Source organism: Gracilinanus agilis, chromosome 1 (assembly GCF_016433145.1).
Source record: "Gracilinanus agilis isolate LMUSP501 chromosome 1, AgileGrace, whole genome shotgun sequence".
Taxonomy (NCBI): domain Eukaryota; kingdom Metazoa; phylum Chordata; class Mammalia; order Didelphimorphia; family Didelphidae; genus Gracilinanus; species Gracilinanus agilis.
In genome coordinates, this window is record NC_058130.1 from 15,619,242 (window position 1) to 15,638,014 (window position 18,773).

The following is an 18,773-nucleotide window of genomic DNA, read 5'->3' on the forward strand; positions in this document are numbered from 1 at the left end:
GCAAAGCTGAGGGATTGCCTCTCAGGTATGGTGTTGAAAAAAGTCTCTTTCAGGAATGGGCAGACCAGGACCAGGTGGGCTATGGAGCTCCCTTCTGATGGACTTTCTGTGATTCACTTGTGAATCCATCCCAGCTTGAAAGGAAGGCATGAAACCAATGGGTATCAGTGGCAGCCGAAGGGTTCAGGGAAGTGATTGTTTATTCCTTACTGGATTTCTGGCTCCAAGGCCAAGAACTTGAACAGCAAGTGATACTCCTCCACTTTCTCCTGGTTTTCCTTTGACTCAAACAATGCTTTCTAATAAGGATAATACCACGATTTATGGAATGCTCCCATGTCTCACTGAATTCTCACAGGTATGTGTGCTCTTGTCACCCTCATTTTGCAGAGATGGAAAATTAGGCTTAGAGGAGTTCCTCAGGGTCACACAACTATTAAATATGCAAAGTGGATTCAAATTCAGGGCTCCCTGCTTTTAAGTTGAAAATCTCACCCACAATCCCATGCATTCTCTTCAAATACTATTTTAGGAGCAATGAATGTTTGAATATTTAGGACAGTGGGGAAAAAGGTGTTTAGGTCCTGATTGAACTAAAGAGCTTTTAAAGTCCCCATATCTGAACCTTTGTCATTCAGGCATTAATATAACTAGGGTGCTTTGAGATGTATCAATGGATGGTCCATTCTGTATGTGTTAAGCATCAGAAGAATTGCCAGAGAATTGCTCTGCATGGGAAATCATTGAAGAAGCATAAAACCTATTTTATAGGAGGCAGTGCATTTCACTGGGAACTGGTTTTAGAATCATTGAACTTGAGTTCAAATTCTGTCTCTGCTACAAAGTGGCAAAGTGGCCCTTAACCTCCATGGGTCCCAGTTTCTTCATCTGCAAAGTGGAGAGGGCATAACTTAGGAAGGGGCAGCAAGGTGGCCAAGTAGAAAGAGAGCCAGGCTTGGAGTCAGGAAGATCTGAATTCAAATCTGACCTTAGACACATATATGTTGCGTGGCCTTGAGAAAAGTCACTTCATCCTGTTTGCCTCAGTTTCCTCATCTGTCAAATGAGCTGGAGATGGAAATGGCAAACCACTCCAGGATCTCTACCAAGAAAACCTCCAATGGGATCATGAAGAGTGAGACACGACTGGAAAAAATCAGCCGCCACAACAACGTCGCTTAGAGAGGCTCTGAGATTCCTTTGGGCTCTAGGTCTGTGACCCTGTATTCAGTCTGCATGACAGAAAAGAACCCCTTATTTGCCCTCGGATCCCCAGCTTTCATTTTCTGCTTCTTTAATCCTCATGATGAAATTTTCAGACCCCAGGCAGGTTGCTTGGGGAAGAAGCAATCGAATCGGGAGTGATTATTTGATCCTCAAAGAGGCATCTTTGCTGGCTACTCTACAGAAAAGAGCCTGCGTACCCTTCTGCCTCCTCCTCCCCACCTCCCCACCTGTCCACCTCCCCACATCCATGGCAATAAATCCATAACATGAAAACCATTCCTTTTTTGCCTTTTCTCTGCTTGGATCTGAGCTGATGGGGAGCATTGGATGGGAAGGATGGGATAATGGGTCGCGTGTGTGCCCAGCCCTTCTCTGGATCCAGCCAGAGGAAAGCCATGCAGCCGTCTCAGCTGCCTCTAGAGGTCACTCTGATCCTGGGATTTTAATGCATCCTCTGAGGCCATGGCTGAACCTTGACTCTGGACCATTTCTGAGGATGAAGGGACTCCCAGGAGGCTGGCTCACAGGGTATCATTTTCCCACCATTCAGAACACCTGGAAAGCTCTGTTCTGGCTTTAGGTGTAGATCTTCAAGGAGAGCTTTTGCCCTTGGGGCAGATATTCCTTCCAAATGTCTGCCACCCCCAGTAGTAACAATCAGGCTATGCGAGTGACTCCTTTTTAACATTATTATTTTGTACATTAAAAGATGGTTATGAATGGGTTCGTGCTATTTGGGGCTCAGCTCTAGATCAGTGAGTTGATAAAAGGCTCATTGGCTGGAGACTTGGCAGAGACTTTGGAGATCATTTCATCCAATGCCTTAATTTTTTTATTTTTATCTCATTGCATTATGACTCAAGGGCAGGCATGGCTGGGGTGCAATCTGCATCGTTGAAGGGAGCGGAGAGATTAATGATCCATTTGAGCATCTTAGTATTTGAGCAGGATTTACGGATAATTCTAATTTTCTTTGTAGCACAATCTGAGGTTCGACAAGTACTCTTGGAAAAAATCGTTAATGTCTTTTGATCTCATGGTAATTTCCCCATATACCCAACCAACACACTGTCCCTCAACAAGAGAGCCATCTTTGATGAAAAAAACCAAACAGACAGAGCTGTCCCCTTAACAAGAAAGGCGTCTGTTGTTTAAAACAACAGTTAAGCAAAACCAAGTTAACAGTGACTTTGATTGAATGTGTATGTAATTCTATGCACCCACAGTCTCTGATGTCTTTTTTTAAAACCCTTACCTTCCATCTTGGAATCAATATTAAGTATTGGCTCCAAGGCAGAAGAGTGGTGAGGGCTAGGCACTGGGGGTTATGTGACTTGCCTAGTGTCACATAGCTAGAAAGTATATGAGACAAGATTTGAATCCAGGACTTCCTGTCTCTAAGTCTGACTTCCTATCCATTGAGTCACCCAGCTTCCCTCATCCCTGAGCTTTTTATCCAAAAGAGGGAACTACATCCTCATCTTTTCTCTAGTGTCAAGGGTTGGCACCTTCATTTCATGAAAAAGAAGACAGAATTTCAAACTGATGAAGCAAATGCTGGCTGTAAGTCCCATTAGTGAAGAATGGAACCAGAATTTGAACCCAGGTCAACTGATTCCAAGTCAAATGCTTTTGGTATGTTTTAAAATTCATTTTGAATCAGTCATCTATTTTCACAACTTCTTTGATTTCTTCATTTCTCATCATAAAAACTTAATCTGATTTAATCTGGTCATATATTGGACTGAGCAAAGGGACTTTGTGGGGTTGTGAAGAACCCAAAACAGGTCCAAACTCGTTGGTCTAGATCAGTGATTCCCAAAGTGGGTGCTACCACCCCCTGGTGGGTGCTGCAGAGATCCAGGGGAGTGGTGATGGCTACAGATGCATTTATCTTTCCTATTAATTGCTATTAAAAATAAAAAAAATAATTTCCAGCGGGCTAAGTAATATTTTTTCTGGAAAGGGGGCGGGAGGCCAAAAAAGTTTGAGAACCACTGGTCTAGATGAATATGAGCAAGAAAACTCCTTCTAATTCTGATCTGTGCACACTTTTTCTCTAGTGTAGTCTCTCCTTGAGGGGTGCTCATCTTGTCTATTCACGAGATCATATTGTGAGGGTTGGAAGGAACTCAAAGGTCATTGAGCCCAACCCTCTCTTTTACAGATGAGGAAACTAAGCCCTAGAAAGGTCAAGTGACCTGCAACCTGGCTATTAAGTGTCTGAGGTGGGATTTGAATCCAGGTCTTCCTTCCCTCTGGTCCTATGCTCCCTGCTACCTTTTAACATCTACATAGTCATAGAGTGTTGGAATTTGATGGAATCTTGGAGGCTGGTCAGTCCAAACCCCTGTTACAAAGATGAGCTCCAAAATATGGATATGCAAAGAATCTTGGGCTTTTACATGGTGGGGTAATCCAGGCACATTAACTCTACCCACTGATACAGACCTTAACCCATCTCAGATTTAGGTAAGCCCTATAGAGATTTCCAGGAATCTAAGACATTGCGACAGGCAAGTGATCACATAGTTACTAAATGTCTTGGGTAGACATAGGCTCAGGTGTTGGACTTCTGGTCCAGTGATGGCAAAATCTCAGACTTTTGGCTAGAAGGGAACTCAGAAGCCATGTAAGTAAACTGACCCATAGCTGAAATCAATCCATCTAAACTGATGCACCTGAGAAATATTTATCCAGCATCTGATTCAAGATTACCAGTAAAGAGAAATTCATTCCTTTTAGAGGCAGGAGAGCTCTAAGCATTAGAAAATTCTTCCTGATACCAAGCCTACACCTGCCTTTTTTCAGTTTCTCCCCCTTCCTCCTCTTCCTGCCTTTAGCCTTCTCTTCTACAGACTAAACAACTCCAGTTTCTTCAACTGTTGCTCATATAATATGAACCCCCAGTCCCTCACCATCCTGGTTGTCTTCCTCTGGACATTTTCTAGTTTATCAATGACCCTCTTGAGCTACCGTCCCCAGAACTGAACACAATTCTCCAGAAGTAGCCCAATCAAAGAAGATTACAGTGACATTATCAACGCCCAATTCCTAGAAGCTATGCCTCTCTTCATTCATTCCAAGATTATATTAGCTTTTTCATTTTTCTTTTTGGCTCACAGGTCAATTAGTCAATCAATGATCATTCATCAGTACCAGGCACTGTGCAGGATTTTATTTTTAGGTAAAATATACTTAGTCTTTTCAGCCTTTGTCAATAAGGCAATGACTTATCCCCATTCTTACTGTCGTTCTTTGCCTGTGCTGTGGGTGGGAGATGTCCCTCTTTAGCATGTGAGTATAAATGAATGAACCACTGTGGGTATGAACCAACCAGATCATCATGGTTTTAGCTGTCTTTCTTCCATATTGGTGCTCTGGAGATTTGAGAAAATAACTGGTATAAGAAGGATCATTCTTTTTTGGAGCTAACTTCATGTCCTAAAGTAAACACTTATGTCGAGATCTATTTATCATCTCCACATAATCTTATAAGGATGGCTTAGTTAATAAGAAATTAACAGACACAGAAGATCTTTCAGCTCATGGTTCCAGTTCTGTTTCCAGGAGCATGGAATTTATTATATATATTTCAAGACTCATTTCATACAAAAGAACCCCCCGTAACTTCTCAATTGTGCAGAAATACAGATTATGTCATATCAAAACACAAAAGGTCTCATTGGCTTCAGAATAGAATAAGGCCAAGGCTGAATTTTTGCTGGCCCATTATCGAAAGCTAAGTCTGGGAATATTTTCTCAGGGACAAATAGCCCACACTGGAGGAGGTTTTGTCTAAAATTTGTCCAGTTTTGACCTTGACTTGTCTAGAAACAGATTCAGAGCCCAGGCATCTTTTTGCTTAATTTCTGTCTTTAGTCTTGGAGAGAAGTTGTTAACCTCTTAACTTCTGGTTTGCTAAAAGCTTAAAGTTTTCCAAAATGAAAAGGTGTGGATTAGAAAAGGAGTCAAAAGAGGAATCTCAGATTTTTATCTATTTGAGACTCTGTTTCTCTTATTGCCCCCCCCCTTACCAATCATCTGTCTAATTTTAATAGTACAAAGAGCTAAGCACAAAGTTTCAGAGTTGGAAAGCATCTGTACAGGCATTTATCTCAATCCTTTACTAATGTAGATCATTCAGTGATTATTCTGACATAAACTTTAGTTTTGCTGTCAACATAATTTCATAACATTATATCATCCTAGTTTTAGAGTTGGAAGGAATACCATATCATTTTCCAGATGAGGAAAATATAAGTCCTAGGGATTTCAAATGACTTACCTAAGGTCAGCTAGGCAGCAATGTGGATAGAGTGCTGAGCTTGGAATTGATCAACTTCCTGATTTCAAATTTAGCCTCAGACACTTAATGGGTATGTGACCCTGGGCAAGTCTTCTAACCTTTTGATCTCATTTTCGAGTTGGAAAAGGAACTGGCAAACCATTCCAGTATCTTTGCCAAGAATAACCCCAGTGGGATCACAGAGAGTTGGATGTTTCTGAAAAAATGACTCAACAAGGTTACACAGGTAGCAAGTAGCAGAATCAGAATTTTAATCCAGGTCTTCTGACTCCAAATCACCAGAACTATTTTGATTACATCTTGGTCATCTCCTTTGATGGTGCTATCTGCAAGAAAAAGCAAATGAGTTGAATACAGAACGTGAAATATATCACATAGGACTCAAGAAGATGATTGCAGTTTATGATATTATAGCTTATTTCAGAGACTGAAAAGATGAGCAAATTGTACAAATAAATCGATCAGACTCTCCAGATGAGATCAATATTCATCTTCATACTCAATGACTTCAATATGACAATGGTAATAGGGAAAGATGGTGAAAAATAAGTTGGAAAACATGACTCAATGGCAAGAAACCAGAGAGGCCAGAGATGTACAAACTCATGCCTTATTTCTCTTCTGGGAGAAAAAGGGAGGCTTTGAACATGTTGAACTGAACTTCTTCCTGAAAGGTGACCTGGTTACTCACCAATATTATTCTTTGCTTTGTTCTACACAGGCTAGTGAGGTTTTAATATGACTCTAAAACAAGAGTTTTATTCTTTCAAGGATCAATGAGGTTCCTTTTTCATCCTACCTGATGAATTCTAGGTGTTGTATCTGTTGGTGATCTATGCCTGATAATTAAATAACATGATACACAACTTTGGAAGCCTCCTCAAAGGTCCTACTCTTATCATCCTATCAAAGGTCCTTTTATCATGATATGGGAGGATGATGATTCTCTGGAGATTTGTAGTCCAAAAGACTACAAACCAGAAATTGCTACTTCTTCCCAAGGACTGGTGGGGCTGCATATGGAGAGGCTTATTATTATTATTAGCTATGTCAAGCTATGAAACAACATAAAAAGTACAATGGTCTCCAGTCTTGGGTGAAGCCTCATACTTCAGTGAGGATGACAGAGAAGGAAAAAAAGGGGTCAGAGGCTGCCTCAAAGCCCACAGTTTGGGGGCTATTTAAAACATTAATTTGACTGTTGATACTATAGATGCCAGATCCTTTTCCAATCACCTGTTGTAGTCAATATACTATAGGAATGACTGAATGTTTCAGTACTGTCATTTTAACCATGAATGAAATCAGAAGGAATAAGGAAGTTGTAGCTAAATTGAAGGGAACGTGTTACTAAGAACTTTGGAGTCTTTGGAGGCGTAAATAAAGTTCAGTATCACAGAATTTGAGAGTTGCAAGGAACCTTAGGGACCATCTACTCCAACCTGTAAACAAAAAGACACATTATGATATTATTATTTTATTATAATACACTTAGAAAATAATTATTTCACTTTTCTTTTTAAAAATCTCCAAGGAGATTTTGGAACTCTAGAGGTAGCTCATTCCAGTTTTAGACAGCTCCAACTGTTTAACAAATTTTAATTACCTCAAGGCTAAACAGATATCACTGCTGCTTTTTTCCTTTGCTCCTGATTCCACCCTCTTGATCCAGGTAGAATAAGTGTAATTAATCCTCCAGTAGTTCAGCAAATATGTGGACTATGTGGACTTCTGAGGGACCCAGAACTTAACTACTTTGGATTTTTTTAGATTCTTGCCTGAGGAAATATTTGCAGATAGCTAATATATTTCTTCTCCTCACCTCCTCCCACCCTGCCCCTTGCCACTAGTCCTCCCTTCTTCAGGCAAAACCTTCCCTATTTATTCATCTGGTTCCTCTGTGACCTGGATGTAATACTCTGCTTCATGGTAGTGAGCATAGGGCCAAGCAAAGGTCCTTGGGGAATTCCACTAGAGACTGCTTGCCAAGTTGATGTGGAACCTTTGGAGGCTAGTCATCTATTGTTGTTTATTCTGTATTTCTTCATCTTTTCCATCACAACTAAGATACTTTATCAAACCCTTGGATAGAATTGAGATGAACTATATTCACAGCATTATCTTCTTCTATTGATTCAGTAATTCTATTCTAAAACGATATGAGGTGTGTCTTCATTCTGTGTTTTTGATAAGCCAGATTGGCTCTTCATGACTATCTCCTTTCTATCTAGATGTTCACCAACCATCTTTTGATGTTCCATTCTAGAATGTTCCCTAGTATAGAACCCCCTCTGGGCTTCTGCCTCAACTTAAGATCACATTAACAAGTTGGATTCTCAGAGGGTGATTGCTAGCTTAGGTTCTAAGGACATGCCTGTGGAGATCTCCCTCCATAGACGTCTTTTTTCTTTGCTTCCAAGAAAGTTCATCATATCTTGAAAGTTTATCTTCCTTAGAGTAACCGCCTCATCAGTTTGGAGCAGAATTTACATTTCTTATACTTCTTTGTGTCATGGACCTCTTTGGCAGACTGAAGAATCCTATAGATTCTCTTCCCAGAGTAATGTTTTTAAATGCATAAAATCAAATACACAAAATCAAATGTAAATATATAAATCAAATACAAAAGACATTAATGATATAGAAATAGTTGTGAAAATATTTTGAATATTGTGCTATAATAATATATATGCTTCTTTATTAACACATATCACAATGCATTTTAAATATGGATAATTTACTTTTATAACTATTTTTAAAGATGAAATTTTATTTTAAAGACATATTAATGTGAAGAATATTGTTTTTAACATTAATAACAACATTAAACTTTGGAGTGGTTTTTGAGAATGCACATATTATGTTAGATATACAATTCATTTTCAAGTGTTATATGATATGAAGCTCTCTGTGATTTCTATCAGTGTCAAAGTCATTGGTATTGCTGATACAACTGTGGTTTGTTGTCCACACCTAAAATAGAAGGAAATACTAAATTTCACTTAAGGATGAGAGAAAATAAAGCTGTTATTTTTTTCCCATCCAAAGTCATTGATCCCTGAAATCTATCAAAGACCCCGGGTGAAGGGGCCCTAGTCCAAGGTATGTTTCTCTCCTTTCTAATGGATATAATTAATTAAGTAGGCACCTACCAATTAAGTAGGTAGTGATGTGCTGGGGTAGAGTTAGGGTTCTAAATATACTGATCTTCCTCTTCCCCCAAAATAAGCCATTCCTTGTAACAAAATTTACCTTTTTAAAAGCACACCAGCTAAATGAACAACTACATCAGCCATGTCTGATAGAATAGAAAACTTCATAACCCTCCACTTGAGCGAAGAGGGGAAGGAGTTACTCATTAAATAAGTCTTTCCTGGGGCTAAGTTCAGGTACAATTCTCCAGAGTTCAAATATTTTTTTTGTGGCTTCTTTTTGTATCTTTGGTTCCTAGCCCAGTTCCTGACACATAGACAATTAATATTTATTTATTGATTGATTGCTGTTCTGTCATATTCCATTCATTATTTTTCTGCCATTCCTGGTTCTGCCAACTTCATTCTGCCTCAGTTCATATAAATTTTCCCATTTCTCATATTCAGCATACCTTAGAACACATAAATATTCCATTAAATCCATGTGCTTGCTACAATTTATCTAGCCATTCTCCACTTACTGGGTGTCATGCTATAGTAGAAAGAGCATCTGTTCTTTAGTCAGAGGACCTGGGTTCAAGTGTCATGTCTGGGGAATGTGATCTCAGGTGTCACTTAACTTCTTGGGCCTCAGTTTCTTCATCTCTCATATGAAGAGATTGGACTAAAGGTCCCTGAGCTTCCTTGACACATACCTACATCTATGAGCTATTTTTTTTGAGCATTATTGGTGGAGTTGTAAATGGCAGCTTATATCCTCTGACAATTTATCAATTGGGGAATGACTGGCATTCTTACGAATTTGACTCATTTCTTTATATATTTGAAAAATGAGGCCTTTGTCAGAGAAACTCACTGTGAATTCTTCCTCTCCCCCAATTTTATGCTTTTCTTCTAATCTTCACTATGTTCTTTGTGAAAATTTATAAAATTTAATGTAATCAAAATTATATCCATTTAAAAAGATCCCATATGCCCTCTATCTGTTGTTTGGTCAAAAATTCTTCTTTTATCCATAGATCTGACAGTGAAAATATTCTATGCTCCCCCAATTTGCTTATGATATCACCCTTTTTCTCTAATTCATGTATCTATTTTGACCTTCTCTTGAGAGACACTGGTCTAAACCTAGTTTCTTCCAAACTGCTTACCAGTTTTCTCAGGCAATTTTTGCCAGTTAGTTTTTTGTCCCCAAAGCCTGCATCTGGAGTTTATAAGACTACATTACAATGGTCATTTACTACTATATATTGTGTACCTCATCTACTCCACTGATCCACTCCTCTATTTCTTAGACAATATCAGATTGTTTTGATAATTCTTGCTTCATAATACAATTTGATTAGTACTATTAGGCCTTCCTCCAGCACATTTTTTTTTCATTGGTTCCCTTGAAATTCTTGACCTTTTGTTGTTCTAGATGAATGTTGTTATTATTTTTCTACTTTCATAAAGTAATTTTTTGGTAGTTTGTTATAGCACTGAATAAATAAATTAATTTTGTTAGAATTGTCATTTTTAGCATATTGGCTCAGCTTGCCATGAAGCAATTAATATTTCTTCAGTTATTTATATCTGACTTTATTTATGTGATAAGTGTTTTGTAATTGTATTCCTGTTGTTCCTGGGTTTGTCTTGGCAGGTAGACTCTTACAGTATTATTTTGTCTACAGTTATTTTATTTTCTAAAATCCTTACCATATGTTTTAGTATAAATTCTAAGTTAAAAGGGCAGAAAGTGCTAGGAAATGAAGGTTAAGTGACTTGTCCAGGGTCACACAGCTAGGAAATGTCTGAGACCAGATTTGAAACCAGGTCTTCTTGACTCCTTGACCTGGCACTCTAAGCACTGTGCTACCTAAATGTGCCTCTACAGTTATTTTAACTGGAATTTTTATTTCCATCTCTTCTTCTGGAATTTGTTGGTAATGTATAAAAATCCTGCTGATTTATGTGGGTTTATTTTATATCTTGTAATTTTGCTAAAGTTGTTAATTACTTCAACCAATTTTTAGTTGGATTCTCTAGGTATACCATTATATTGTCTACAAAGAGTTATAATTTTGTTTCCTCATTGTACATTCTAATTTCTTCAATGTTTTTCCTCTTTTATTACTATTGTATTTAGCATTTCTAGTGCAATATTGATTAGTAATACTGATAACAGTCATCCTTGCTTCACCCCTAATCTTATTGGGAAGGCTTTAAGCTTATTCTCATTCAATATAATGCTTATTGATGGTTTTAGATAGACATTACTTTTCTTTATAAAAAAACATCATTTATTCTTATGGTTTCTAGCATTTTTAGTAGGAATGAGTATTGTGTTTTGTCAAATCTTTTTCTGCATCTGTTGAGATAAACTTATGGATAATTTTTGTTGTTTTTGATATTGATATGATCAATTATCCTAATAGTTTTCCTAATATTGAATGAGTTTTGCATTCCTGGTATAAATCCCACTTGGTCATAGTGTATTATCTTTGTATTATGTCAGTGTAATCTTGCTAGTATTTTACTTAAATTTTTTGCATCAATATCCATTAGAGAAATTGGTCTATAGTTTTCTCTCTTTGTTTCTGCTCTTCCTGATATATATATACCATATTTATGCCAGGAAATAAATTTGTATGACTCTTTTGCCTATTTCTTTTTACCCTTGTACTTCGGTGTATTGTCTCATAGGTGGAAGAGCGGTAAGGGTGGGCAATGGGGGTCAAGTGACTTGCCCAGGGTCACACAGCTGGGAAGTGGCTGAGGCCAGGTTTGAACCTAGGACCTCCTGTCTCTAAGCCCGGCTCTCACTCCACTGAGCTACCCAGCTGCCCTTGCCTATTTTTTAAAAATATAATTAGTATAATAGAATTCATTATTCTTTAAATGTTTGATAGAATTCACTTGTGAATCCTTCTGATCTGGTGACTTTTTTCTTAGGGAGGTCATTGATGGCTTGTTCAAATTTGTTTCCTGAGAGAGTTATTTAAGTAATCTATTTCCTTTTCTATTAATCTGACCAATTTATATTATTTTGTGAATGTTCATCCATTTTATTTAGGTTGCTAGATTTATTGGCATATAATCAGGCAAAATATTTTCTAATAATTGCTTTTATTTCTTCTTTATTGGTGATAAATTCAGCTTTTTCATTTTTGATACTGTAATTTCTATTTTTTCTTTTTTATTAACTCAAAATAACATATAGATTTCCTATTTTATTGTTTTCCCATAAAACCAGCTCCTATATATATTATTAGTTGTTTTGCTACTACTATTAATTTTATTAATCTCTCCTTTGATTTTCAGGCTTTCCAATTTGATGTTTAATTGGGAATTTTTAATTTGTTATTTTTCTAGGTTTTTTTAGTTGAATGCCCAGCTAAATAATTTGTCCTTTCCCTATTTTGTTGATGCAAGCATTTAGAGATAAAAAATTTTCCCTAACCATTATTCTGGCTACATCCCACAAATGATATTATGTTGCCTCATTGTTATTCTCTATAATTAAATTATTCATTGTTTATATGACTTATTCTTTCACCTACTCATCCTTTAGGATTAGATTATGTAATTTCCAATTAAATTTTCATCTATGTTTCCATAGAATTTTATTGAATTCATTGTATTATGATTGGAAAAGAACTCATTTTATATTTCTGCTTTTCTGCATTTGCTTGTGAAGTTTTTATGCCCTGACACAGAATTAATGTTTGTGTAGATGCCACATACTGCTGAAAAAAAGGTAATTTCCTTTGTATTCCCATTCATTTTTCTTCATAGATCTATCACATTTCATTTTTCTAAAATTCTATTTATCTCCTTAAAATTTTATGTTATGGTTATATTTATCTAGTCCGAAGAGGAGAAATTGAGGTTCTCCATATGTATAATAATACTGTTTATTTCTTCTTATAATCAATCTAACTTTTTCTTTAAGAGTTTGGATGCTATCCTAACATCAAATTTTGGAGCAGCAGAGTCAAAAAATGGTGGTTGAGATATTTTTCTGGTCTAAGAAAACTGAAGAGGTAGGCAGGAGAAGTCTGTAATACTGAATGAGAGTCTGGTGAGGTCCATCTAGAGCCTATACAAATACAACAGTAGTGGCTTTGGCAGTAACAGCAGTAACTTTGGGAGTTCTTTGCCCAGAGACAATCAGGGTGTTGGATAAATGATCAGAAAGAAATTATTATGGAACCTTTTCTGGCACTGGGTACAAGTAGTGCTGATTGACATCTTTATTGCCTATACATAGTTCTGGTTACAGTTCCAGGTTGGAGAGGAGCAGTGGTGGTAAGTCACAAGGAGGAGGAACCCTGGTTATAGTACCAAAGCATAGAGGAGTACTAGCATATGTAGTTGCAAAGGACAAGGATCCTTTCCTTGGTAAAGGCTAAATGCAGTCTGGGAAAATAGTGACTACCCCTCTCCTGGGATCACACAACCTTGGAAGTACCCAGAACTTGCCAATCCCTGGTACTAGCTCTGAAAATAGTAGCACAAAAAACCTGGGACAGTGCTTTCCCACCCTCACATGAGCAGAACCCAACTTTAACATGAAGTTCAAAGTCAAGAAATAGACTGTAAAAATGAGCAAACAACAACAGAAAAAAGTATTTAATAATAAAAATCAGTCAGAAAAGACCAAGATATAAACCCAGAAGATAGCAATATGAAAATAGCTACAAAAATTACCTCAAACAAAAATGCTAAGTAGACACAGTAAGAATTCCTCAAACAGTTAAGATAAAAGTGATAGGAAAAATTGGGAAAAGAAATGAGAATGACCCAGGAAAATTATAAGAAATGAATTAATGGCTAGGGGAAAAAGGCACCAAAAATAAAAACAAATACTTTAAAAAATAACAAAATTGGTCTAATGGTAAAAGAGGCACAGACGTTCACTGAAAACAAACCTTTTTAAAAGCAGAATTGGCTAAATGGAAATAAAGGTGTCAAATTTCATTGAAGAAAATAATTTCTTAAAAATTAGAATCAGGTAAGCAGAAGCTAATCACTCCATGAGACATTGAGAATCAATAAAACAAAGTCAACAAAATGAAAAATGAAATAGAAGAAACATGAAATATCTCATTGAAAAGCCAACTGACTTTGAGAGTAAGTCTAGGAGAGATAATTTAGGGCCCACCTGTAAATTCAATTCTACCTGAAAGCTATGATCAAAAAAGAGCATAGACATCATATTTCAAGAAATCATCAAGGAAAATTGCCCTAATATCCTAGATCCTAGAAATGGAAAGAGGCTTTAGATCATCTCCTGAACGAGATCCCAAAATGAAAGCTCCCAGGAACATTAGAGTCAAATTCTAGAGCTCCCAACTCAAACAGAAAAAAACTTCAAGCATTCAGGAAAAAACTCCAAACAATTCATACACTGTTGAGACACAGTAAGGTTCACATAAAATTTAGTGGCTCCCATGTTAAAGAAGTAGAGGTTTTGGAATATGATATTCTGTAAGGCAAAGGAGCTAGGATTATAACAAAACATCACCCAGGATAACTGGATGTGATCCTTCCAGTGTAAAATGGACATTTAATTAAAGAGAGGACTTTGAAGTATTCCTGATAAAAAGACCAGAGTTGAATAGAAAATCTGACATTCAAATACTTTAGAAGAAAGCAAAGCTTTATATTCATATAAAAATGCTGTAAAGCATTATTAATTAGAGAAATGCAAATTTAAAAAATACGGAGGTACCATGCCATGCCTATCAAAAATGACAAATACTGGAGGGGCTGAGGGAAAAATTGATACACTAATGAATTCTTGGTGAGGAAGATAGGTGGCACAATTAGAGTGCTGAACCTGGAGTCAGGAAGACTTGAGTTCAAATCTGGCCTCAAACACTTACTTGGTGTGAGCCTAGGCAAGTCACTTAACTCTGCCTCAGTTTTCTCAGCTATAAACTGAGCTAGAGAGGGAAATGGAAAATTTCTCCCTGAAATTGGGGTCATGAATAGTCAAACACAACGGAAAAGACTGAACCACAAAAAATGACCTGTTTGTGGAATTGTGATTGTATCCAAGAATTCTGGAAAATAATTTGTAATTATGACCAAATGACTAGAAAATTATGTCTACCCTTTGACCCAGAAATATTACTATATGAATGGAGATTTTGAACCTTGGACTTCATCCCCCATAAGTCCCTTCATGGTCGCCAAAATTGTGGAGATTAAAATTAATATGCAAAATACTAAATTTTGTATGTATGAAAACTTTATTAATAATAAAATAAGAGACCTCACTAAAAGGTTACTAACCAACCTGCTCCCAAGAACAAAAGAGAAAGAGGGAGAGTTACAGCCAAATATAAAACAATAACGTGACCATGCAAATGTGGAGGTACAGGAGATATTAAAGGGAATTTTGGGAAAACTAAGGGACTTATGGGGGATGAAGTCCAAAGTTCAAAATCTCTACTACTAAATCTCTACTACACTACTACTCTTCTGTATCCCAAAGAGATAAAAGGAAAAGAACCTAAATGTACAAAAACTATTTATAACATTTCCTTTTGGGTGTGGTAAAGAATTAGAAATTAAGGGGATGCTCATGAATTGGGGAATCATTGAAGAAGCTGTGGCATATGATTGTGATGGAGTACTATCGTATTAAAAGAAATGATGAGGGGAATGGTTTTGGGAAAACATAGCAAAACCTATATGAACTGACACAAAGTGAAGTGAGAAGAACCAAGAAATTATTCTGCACAGTAACAGTAATGTAATAATGATCTACTATAAAAGGTTGGTTACTCTGATCAATACAGTGCTCCAAGAAAATTCCAGAGGCTCATGATGAAAATATGATATTCACTTCCAGAGAGAGAACTGATGAACTCTGGGTACAAATTGAAGATTAATTTTCTCATTTTATTTTTCTTGCTTTTTTTGAAATATGGCTAAAAGTAAAATGATTTGCATGATTTCACAGCTATAATTGATATCATGTTGCTTGATTTTTCAGTGGATGTGGCAGTGGTAGAAGGAGGGAGACAATTTGGAATTCAAAACTTTAAAAATGTAAAAAATAGATTTTTTTAAAAAGGAAGAAAACAGTTGTAAAAAGAATTTGGATGCTATACTATTCAGCACATATATCTTTAGTATTGATGTTATTTCATTGTCTATAGTATCTTTTAGCAAAACATAGTTTCCCTGATTGTTGTTTTTAATTAGATCTATTGTTTTTGTTTTGTCTGAGGGCATGATTTCTACTCCAACATCGCATCTTATTTTTTATTTGACTGATCTATTTTCTTTTTTATGCCTTTACATCAAGGATTTAGAATAGATATGGTGGCCAAATCTCCTGTGAAGTGCATCGTAAAATAAAACCTATTCTGCTAAGCACTTGCTTCTCATGTCAAGTGAATAATAAAGCCAGTGTTATGGCACATGTAGTAATCTAGACATTCTATGAAGGGAAATATTAATATTGATGAGAAATATTGATTAATTATGAATCCTTGTGATGAAGCCCTACTATGCTGGCTTAGATTTCCTTTGGAGGTAGGAAATCAGCAAAGGAGTACTTTATTTTGATATAATTTTTTATTCTTCAATTGAGGAGGTAATTAAACTACCTCTATTTCTAGAGCATTTGGAACTATTTTATTCTCACAAGGGTTACTAAGGAAAATCTTACTTCTTATAGGTTTGGGGACCAAATACATAGTAGATATTAATAACTGCTTTTTGCTTGTACCTAAGTGAAACTTGCACTCCTATTTCATTGGTGACAGCTGTCTAATAATCACTGGTTAGGCTTGATTGAGATTGGCTGGGACAGCCAACAGAATAGCAGACAGACAATTCTTTAACATATTAACCCCATGGCCCAATTATCCATCCAAAAAATGCAAATCAGATCTCCCACAACTCTTTAGCCATTCTCCTTGTGCAATGTCAGGGCCCTTATGAACCAATTTTAACTAAAATTAGCCTTGGTAGAACACACACTCATGAAGCTGGACCACCATTGTTAAAACATCTCTGCTTTTGAGTCACATATAACCAACCAATGTTGCCTCTTCAAATTTAAGATTGGAGCTTGTAGGAGAACATTTTAAAAAATGAATGCTTTCCACACATTTCCCTTTCAAATGTCACAAAATACTATGTTTTGTCTTATTCTAATTTTGCTTAAAGCTTTTTGTAAATCTTAATATACTTATATAAGTGCTAGATGTTATTATTATTGTTGTTGTCATAATTATTATAGCTACCTGGGTGATATCCCCTCTCCCATCAGACTGTAAACTCTATGAGGGCAAGGATCATCTATAGGCCAAATTTTATAACTTTCCTGGTGCTTATTACTGGGCCCTTCACAAACAAGAAAAATATAATAGATTTTATTTGGATTTAAATGAGCTTGCAGTTAGAAGAGGAGAATAATTGGAGCATAGATTTAGAGCTAGCAAAGGTTATTAGAGCTCATTGATTCTAGCCCCCACATTTTATACATGAGGAAACAGAGGTTAAGGGACTTGTCCAGGGTCACATACTAGTAAGTGTTTGAAACAAGAGTTGAACCCAGATCTCTGATTCTAAATCCAGCAAACTATCTATTGCACCAAACTTCCCTGAGAAGGATAGGTTGATCCTTCAGAAACTTCAATAAGAATGAAGCTAGAAATAGTGATTCCTGGACTTGGCAATGAAGGAGTTATAGCTGAGCTTGGATAGAGCAGCATCAGAAGAGTTGTGGAGATGGGTGCCATATTTTAGAGGCTTGAGGAGACAATGGACAGTGAGAGAATGGAGAGAGATAGGAGAGACAACTACTTCTGGGATTTCGGCAATGAAGAAGAGAGATGAGATGATGCTCTGATGGGAAAGATGGAGGTCAAATCATGGAAGCAGTAGAGAGAGGGAGAGAAGTTAAAGATGAAAAACACTTCTGACATGCAAGTAAACGATTAATGTTTCGAATAAGAATGATTCTGCCCTTAGCATTCAAGAGGGGGCACACTGGGCCCTTCTAGGTCAATAAGGGTTTCTCCAAGTTTTTTCTGATTCAGGCTTTCTTTAGATAATTCAATTTTATCAAAAGGAGGTGTGTTTGGGGCTGTGGCATATGGTTGGACTTGGTTTATTTGTTCTGATTGTCTTCATTCCTCAATCCACAAGTCTTCATTTAATACTTATTATATGCTGAGTCCTAGGCTTTGAAAATACAAAAATCAAAGAGAAAATTATTTCTGCTTTTAAGGATCTTATATTCTCCTGTGGGAGACAACCTGAATATGTAGACAAAAATAAATATATACAAGGTGTATATGTACACAGTAGTTAAAAATTGACTTTTGATGGGGAGGCACTACCAGCTGGGGACCCTTGGTGAAAGGTGGTATTTAGATTGAGTCTTGAAGGATGTCAAAGCAAGCAGGAGAGGATTCCAGGAATGGTGGGGGAAGTTCCTACAAAGGCATAGAGAAAGAAGATGAAATCTTGTGTGTGAGAGACATCAAGTAGGGCAATATGGCTGGACTGTAGTAGGTAAGGCAGGCATGTATTGTGTAAGAAGTCAGTTAATCCACAAACATTTCTCAAGTCCTTTCTGTGTTCAAGGCACTTTGATAAGCACTGGAGATACAATGAAAGGTAAAACCATGGTTGCTGCCCTGAATAAAAATATAGGAAGGAATCAGATCCTAGAGCTTTAAATGCCAACCATGGGAGTTTGAACAATAGTGAGTGACCTACTACACTTTTTGTAGGGAAAAGGAATGCCATGTAATCACTGAAATATGGTGTTGTTGCCTATAAATATAAACCAGCTTAAACTGTTTTGGCTCTACTTGACCAACCAAACTACTTTATCTTCATGAACAAAATCCAAAACTCTGAATCACAGTGTTTTCCCTCCATTTTGAAAAGATGAAGAACATCATTGGACTTCTTGCCTACTTGGATACTTAAATGTATTTTTCATCATTTGATGGATAGGAGCACACTCTCCTATTCCATTGATTAAAGCCTTTACGTCTTATCAATCAATCCATAATTTAACCAATAAGCATTTATTATTATCCTATAGAACTCTTGTTCTACCCAAG